This window comes from Podarcis filfolensis, assembly GCF_964270895.1.
Source record: "Podarcis filfolensis genome assembly, chromosome: 16".
In the NCBI taxonomy this organism is placed as follows: Eukaryota; Metazoa; Chordata; class Lepidosauria; order Squamata; family Lacertidae; genus Podarcis; species Podarcis filfolensis.
Window position 1 is genome coordinate 13,319,428 of NC_139620.1, and position 7,831 is coordinate 13,327,258.

Consider the following 7,831-nt stretch of genomic DNA (forward strand, 5'->3'; position numbering starts at 1 on the left):
AGGGGAGGGGGGTGGGACAGGGAATGATGACGCACCACTGGGGCTGGGGATAGATGCTGCTGACTTCTCATTCAGAGCTGGAGATCAAACTCATCAGCCGGCCTCCCATCTTCATGTATGCTTACAAGTACCAGCCGCTGTTGGGATCTGTCTGTGTGCCGCCTTCCCGTGTGGTGAATCACAGAACTGCAGGTCCTGGGGTTCCCCATCGAGAACCTTCTGGTACTGCTCTGATTCTGCCCACCCAGGCTAGCTGTTGGATCCTTCAGGGCAAGAAGCAGTGCAAAGAAGCTTCCTGTCCCAGCTGAGCCTTGAACAATGAGGACCTCCTGAGCATCCTTGGCTATTCTTTGGTCTTGACGTCTGACTTCCTCCTCCATTCCCTGATTTGACCTTTGGCCCTGACCTCTGGCTTTCTCCTTGACCCCCATCTCCTGATTCAACCTTTGGTCCTCACCTCTGGCTTGCTCCTTGACCTCGTCTCCCGATTTGACCTTTGGCCTTGACCTTTGGCTTGCTCCTTGACCCCGTCTCCTCATTTCCCGTTGTTTGATCTTGATTACTGGCTTGTCCTATGACTTTTGGTTCCTGGCTCACCTTAGACACTTGCCTGCAGCCCAGCCCTGACAATGTATGGACTTCTACTCTGGCTGAATAGGAATGGGAAGGAGTAGTGGCTCCCCATGAGAATAAGCCTTCTCTCACTGTTAGAGTGAGAGGGAGGCCAATGCACTTTTTTTTAAAGCCTTCAAAGTTTGCCCCTCTGCCTCAGCCCCATTATTGGCACCATTGGAATTACCCTAATATATTGGCCTCCTTTCCATAGGAAGGTATGCATCCTGAAGTTCAACCCAAAAAGGGTTTTGCCTCCACCATTGTCACCTTCCCCTCCCTTAGACCCAACCCCAAACCAAATTTGGGAGCAGGGAAGGCCGTGGCAGAGGGTTCCCCAGAACTCTACCAGAGCGTTTTCTCTTGGAGGCTCTTTTCCCTGTTGGAAACGATGCAAATAGCCCCCTTTTCTTGCTGGGGGTGATAGGCGTATGAATGGCAGAGGTGGGGAATCTCTGACCCACGTACAGAGGTGGGGAATCTCTGACACCAACGTACCCACTCCCGACATCATGATGGCATGAGACTGCCATCACTTTGAAATCTGTCTGCAAGCATTTTGTATTGAAGTCCCCTGTGAAGGGATTTCAAAGCGATGTCTCTTGGTGCCCATCAGCTGATAAGCGCTGAAAGGTCTCACTTTCTGAAGTCCACTTCCAAGCTGTTTTTATCCAGTGCAAATGGACTCCAAAGGTGAGCCTTTTTCAAGTTGTCAGCCGGCATCATCATTATTTCAGGTGACTGGCAGGTGGCCAGCCCTTCCTAACTGTCAAAGTTGGCCCGCAAGGGTAGGGAAAGGGAGGATCTGGCCTGCGGGCCACATCTGGTACTCTTTCCTTGTTCTGGTGTCTCTGCCACTGATACTAGTCTCCTCCTTACCCCAAACTAAGTCTCTGGACCTCTGGGGCAAGGGCAGGTTGGAGGCAACCGTGCTTGCCTGAGTTCCATTAGCGAGTCTTCTAATGAGGGAGCTCGCTTTTGCAAGCACCCCCAATTTAAGCGCTCAAAACATTATTACAGTGGACGCTTGGGTTGCGAACGTGATCCGTACGGGGTGCATGTTCACAACCCGCAGCGTTCGCAACCTATGTCTGCGCATCTGTGCACGCGCGTGTTGCGATTTGGCGCTTCTGCGCATGCGCAAAGTGCGATTTAGTGCTTCTGTGCATGCGCAGCCGCCTAAACCCGGAAGTAACCCATTCCGGTACTTCCAGGTTTCGGCGGTCCACAACCCGAAAAAACGCAACCAGAAGCATCTGTAACCCGAGGAATGACTGTAGTTGTAAGTATTCTGACAAGACGATGTATGAGGAACGCTTTCATCCAGCAAAAGCGCCATACAAATGCCAAGTATTATTAGAGTTAGGCTTGTTATTTTAGCAGCTTTTTATTTTTGTTTTTGAATTTGTTTTTATGAATGAATGCTTCTCAGAAAACAAGAGCACAATATGAAACGATAACAGTATTAGTTAAACTACAGAATGGCATTTGTAGCAGTCCTGTTTTCCTAAGCACACTTTCTACGGCAGTGGAATACAAACTCTTCTAATAGCCTGATCCTTTTGCATATTTACTCAAAAGCAAGTCCCACTCAATTCAGTGGAGCTCGCTTTTGAATAAAGTTCATAGAACAGTATCCCAGTTGTGCATATGCCATTCTAAATCAGGAGCAAGGAATCAATATTTCAGGCTAAGGGCCGCATTTCCTTCCAAACAACCTTCCGAGGGCCGTGTGACCGTGGTGGGTGGAGCCAGAGGCAACTGTGGGGGTTGGGGGGCTGGGACAAATGTAAAACAGTAGGCTACTTTTTACACACACACTAAGCTCACTCACTTCTCCATCCATACAAGTAAGAGGTGTTATCGGTGTTCAAAGCCATATTCTGCCCTGGCAAAATCACTCAGGGAATGGTGTGACCTGGGGAGAATTTTGAGGGCTAGGCAGAGAGGCCTTGAGGACCACATCTGACCTCTGGGTCTGTGGTTTCCCATCCCTTCTTTTCCAAAGAATGGAGGTGGTTTTGCACGCAGAAATAGAGGGTCAATTACAGCGGCAGGTGAAAAATAAAATAAATAGGTCCACAGCTAAATGTTGCTCTTAAATTTACTGCTGCAGCTGCCTTTTTTTTGTCTTTGGAATTCCATTCACCAGGAACGGGTGACCTTCATCCATAGGTCCACTTGCAGTCCTCAGTCTAATTTTATGTGACCATCAGTCTAATTTCAAAAGTCCTATGCAAGGAATAGCTTGAGACTTATGGTAAGGAACAATGTGCCCCTCTCCTGACGGCCTGGGGAGAGGAGAGAGAGAGAGAGAGAGAAGGGGATGTCAGAGGGAGAGAAAAAATGGGGAGGGGAGTTGACCCTGCCCACTGTTGGCTTTGGCTGCACCCACAGGAAAAAATGGCCCCATCAAATTACTTGCACAGGAATGCAGTTCTTGACAAAAAAGTGTTGTCCTCTCTTGCCATACAAGGATTCCCAAGAGATCACACCCTCTCCTTCGCAAGACAGAGCACATGAACAAATGTTTCTGTTTGTAAATTGTCATGTTTGGAAACCATTTCGCCATTTTAAAATGCTTTTGAGAATGAATGCTCTTTTTTTATTTTAAGAAGCCCTTTTCAGTTCAAGATGCAGGATTTTTGCAACTGTATACTTGAGTATTATCATTATCCTTCTGTGTGTATGTGTTTGTGTGTGTTTCTAAAAATGTGTATATGGTTAGTTCCCTTCAATTAAATGTAATAAGGATTGTTAATTGCTTCTGAGATATTTCCCTGAAGGAGGGCTGTATAGCCTAAAAAATGCACTAGGCTCTTGAATATTTTTGTGGTTCAATAAATCATCTGCCTTTAATTATCACTTCAATAGTAGCCATGTTGTTGTGTTGCGCCGAAACCAAGGTTTCATTCATACACAAGTTTGCTGTGGATTTGCTGTTACCTAAGCATGCAAGTGTCACTTCATCAAAATCACAGAACTGTAGAGTTGGAAAGGACCCCCAAAAGTAATCTAGTCCAACCCCTTGCAATGAAGAAAAACTCCAACCTGTACATTCCCTCTCCATTTAATTCACATTTCCCCATTATTTGGATAATCAGATATGAAAAATAAATCCAGTTTCAATGTGTGTGTTGGGGGGGCGTTATACAAAGGGTTCTATTCAATTTAAGTGCTACTCAGAGGAGTCCCAGTGACATTAAATGAACATGACTAGCATATGATAGGTCTTCTCTGAGTAGAGCTTAGGTAGATACAACTCAAAGTACATATTGTTCGTTGCAACCCAGTCTCTGAGCAGTGAGAGCAGTCAGGGATGTCTGCCCCTCTCTTGAGTTTGGTTTCCTTGGGATAAAGATCAATGGCTGTGGTGCCTTCAGGATTTACACAAATATACTACTACCTAAGCAGGGACGTGGGTGGCGCTGTGGGTTAAACCACAGAGCCTAGGACTTGCTGATCAGAAGGTTGGTGGTTCGAATCCCCGCAACGGGGTGAGCTCCCGTTGCTCAGACCCTGCTCCTGCCAACCTAGCAGTTCGAAAGCACATCAAAGTGCAAGTAGATAAATAGGTACCACTCCGGCAGGAAGGTAAACGGTGTTTCCGTGTGGGCTCTGGTTCACCAGAAGCGGCTTAGTCATGCTGGCCACATGACCCCGAAGCTGTATGCCGGCTCCCTCGGCCAGTAAAGTGAGATGAGCGCCGCAACCCCAGAGTCAGCCACGGCTGGACCTAATGGTCAGGGGTCCCTTTACCTTTTTACTACCTAAGCAAAGGGTCTCACAGAAATAATACTCCAACAGATACAAAGAAACTGGCCTGGCCAGTTCAGCAACCTCTTCTACTAGATTCTAATAAACCTCCTTGGTAGAGAATCAGAGGCCTGGAAAGGACCCACAGATATAATCGAGACCAAGACATACACTGCAAACCTATAATGCTGTTAGGGGAAAGTGTGTACAATGTAAATGCAATTTTTGCATGCACTTGGGGGGGGGATCCACAGACAAGAAGAGGATGGAATGGGCTTCTGACTGACAAAACTGATTGTGAAACTGAAAACACACATTCACCTGCCCTCTCAACAAGCGGGTTGGTGGTGCTTTTTTCTTCACACACCTAATGCTATGCTTCAAAACCTAAAGTAGCAATTGCCAGGTCATTTCTAAAAGAAAAAGAAAAACAATGTCAGATGAAGCATGAGTTGAGTCTGACCTTTTAAGTGACTGCCTTGGTGTTTGAAGCATAGTATTAAAACAACACTAACAGTTTGTTTTAAGCAAGTAAAGTCACATCCTGCTAACCTATTTATGGGGCACAAATCCTGATTTGTTTGCACAGTGTTTGCAAGGAGGCCCGGCGATCTCAGCTCTCTATCGAGCATTCATTCATTCTGGTTTTGTTGGCCTGGAGAGCATCCTACACAGTCCAGTGTATCTCCTAATCATTTTGCAGATTGCAAGGAAGTCCAGTTTGTGGGGGCGTGGATTTAGAATGCAAGGCCTCCAAATCAAGTTTGATTGTGCCACCTTAATTTGTCAATATGCGATTGAACTGAACCACACCCCACAGCGGCGGCAGTCTGGAAGCGCCCCAAGAGTCTGGTGACACTTGATAGATTATCAGATCTGAAGATGCAAAGGATATGCAAAGGATAACCACTTGCTGGAGCTCAGTGGATCTGAATCAGGTCACAACTAGGGATGGGGCTATTTGGGTTTCTCTCAGTTTCTCATTTTTCTCTAGGGTTTCAGACAGGGAATCTTTCCCAGCCCCACCGAGAGATGCTGGAAACTGAACCTGGGACTTCTTGCATGCAAGGAAGGAGCTGAACCACTGAGCTACATTCCTTCCCTAATATTATAGCCCTGCATTGTCATTCCTGCAGTCAGAATAAATGACCTCCAGGAGCATTCCTGCTCTAAAATTCTATGTTTCCAAGAAAGGATTTAGTTATACTAGATCTAGGTTTCAAATGAAAGTGATTGAAGGGAAAGTGAAACTACTGAAAGCCGCATACAGCATACTATTAGAATGGGAGACGAAAGATGAAGAGGTAAAATCAGTTATGATTAAATGGGCACAAGATGTAGGTCACAACATTATGATGGAAGATTGGGTTAAACTGACTTAAAATTTACAGATTGTTCCCTATTGAAGGAGAATTACATGAAGATGATGTACAGATAGCACACAACACCAGTGCAGTTAGGGAAACATTCACAAACTTTTTATTGATAATAATCAGCTAAATAGTTTGAGGATCTATACAACTTTGTAACATGCAGAAAACAGCATTCTTAGAGAAACCAAAGACTGGAACTGAGGGAAGTCGGGGGGTGGGGTGGGGGTGGGTGGGTTTTGTGGGGGGGGGAGGGAGGAAAAATGGGGGGGAACAAGGATGATATGTTTTTGGATAATATGTCTTGTTATAATTTTGAATAAAAAAATTTAAAAAAAAAATTCTATGTTTCTATTGCATCCCTGAGCAACAGGGAAGCATCTCACCTTAATCTTAGACCAGTCCTCAAGCAAGATTTAAAGGGGCTCCTGTGACTGTTATTCAGTTTTAAACACATACGCACATGCCCACATGGAGTGCATGTAGAAGATAAATGCGCCCCACACCAAGCTCATAATACTCTCACAGCCAGAAAACTATACAGAGCAAAAAACGCAGCCACGTTTAGCCCTTAGCTGACCTCAGCAACCCCTCTTGTCACATTACAGGAAATTCTTCCTGAGCCTCCCTTCTGTGGAACTGGTTTAACAAGTGTCAACAAATATCCAAGCAGACGCCGAAATGGTATCTTATGTACGTGAATGGGGACAGGTCTGTGTCAATGGATTCTGGAGTCAAGGTATTCATCATTTCAAAAAGAAGTCTCAGACAGGAAGGGCAATTAATGTCAGGTATTGCCAGGCGTCTTGATGGATGGACTTGCAAATGTGTTGGAGAAACATGACAGTCTGAGCATGATCTAATTCACATGCACAAGCACAACCCATTTTGTGATGTATCTGAGACATTTTTGGGGTGGTCCTTCTGTCAAGGGGCAGGTGGATAATTTCTGAGGTTTTAAAAGATGTCACACACCTTTGTTCTGGGCACCTCCTTGCAAGGGAGCAAGGAGACTTTGTTGTAACAGACCAATAAAGATCAACAGCTTGCCTTGCAGGTAAATCTCTGACTTGATGGGGACTTGGGCTGTAAAAATCAACCCTGTGGGTGTGGGTGTGTGTACGTGTGTGTGTGCAGAACTGTGACCACAGCTGTTGCCTCAGACATAGCATAGGTGAGCAGCAGAAGTGAGAGTCCCCACAGGCCGCAGTTGCCATCCCTTGGCCTAGCTCCCCGCATACACATGTGGTAAGTGGGTCAGGATGTCTGTGCGTTTAGGCTTACACAAACATCCACCCACATGTGCAAACAAATGAGGATCTTGCAGAAAAGGAAGAGTAGCCACTGTTTTCTTTGCAAAAGAGTAAGCCGGTAATAATATATGGGCCAATCCCAGAGGGTGGCAACACTCTGGTTTGGAAGGAGCAACATATGCACCAGTCAAATAATAAACAAAGGTTGCTTGCCAAGATTTGGCGGGGTTTCACCGTTGACAGAGATTCTGATGTTAAACTAAGAGGCATAAACTGACTCACTGCCAGCCCTAAGAATAGACATGATATATATTTTTAATGTTTGATGATTTATTGTGTTTTTAATATTCTGTTGGGAGCTGCCCAGAGTGGCTGGGGCAACCCAGTCAGATGGGCAAGATATACCAATACATATTACAGTAGTGCCTCTGGTTACGTACTTAATTCGTTCCGGAGGTCCGTTCTTAACCTGAAACTGTTCTTAACCTGAAGCACCACTTTAGCTAATGCGGCCTCCCGCTGCTGCCGCGCCGCCGGAGCACAATTTCTGTTCTCATCCTGAAGCAAAGTTCTTAACCTAAAGCACTATTTCTGGGTTAGCAGAGTCTATAATCTGAAGCGTATGTAACCTGAAGCGTATGTAACCTGAGGTACCACTTTAGTGTGTGTGTGTGTGTGTGGCAACTGACTTTGCCAGTTGCTTTCTCAAGGCTGCCCCCCAAAAAAGAGAGGTTATCATTTGGTGAATATATTGGCGGTAAAACCATTCAACGTTAAACCAGATTCACACACTATCATGATGCCCTGCTCTTCCTCGATAGAAGGAAGTTGTCTTGATAT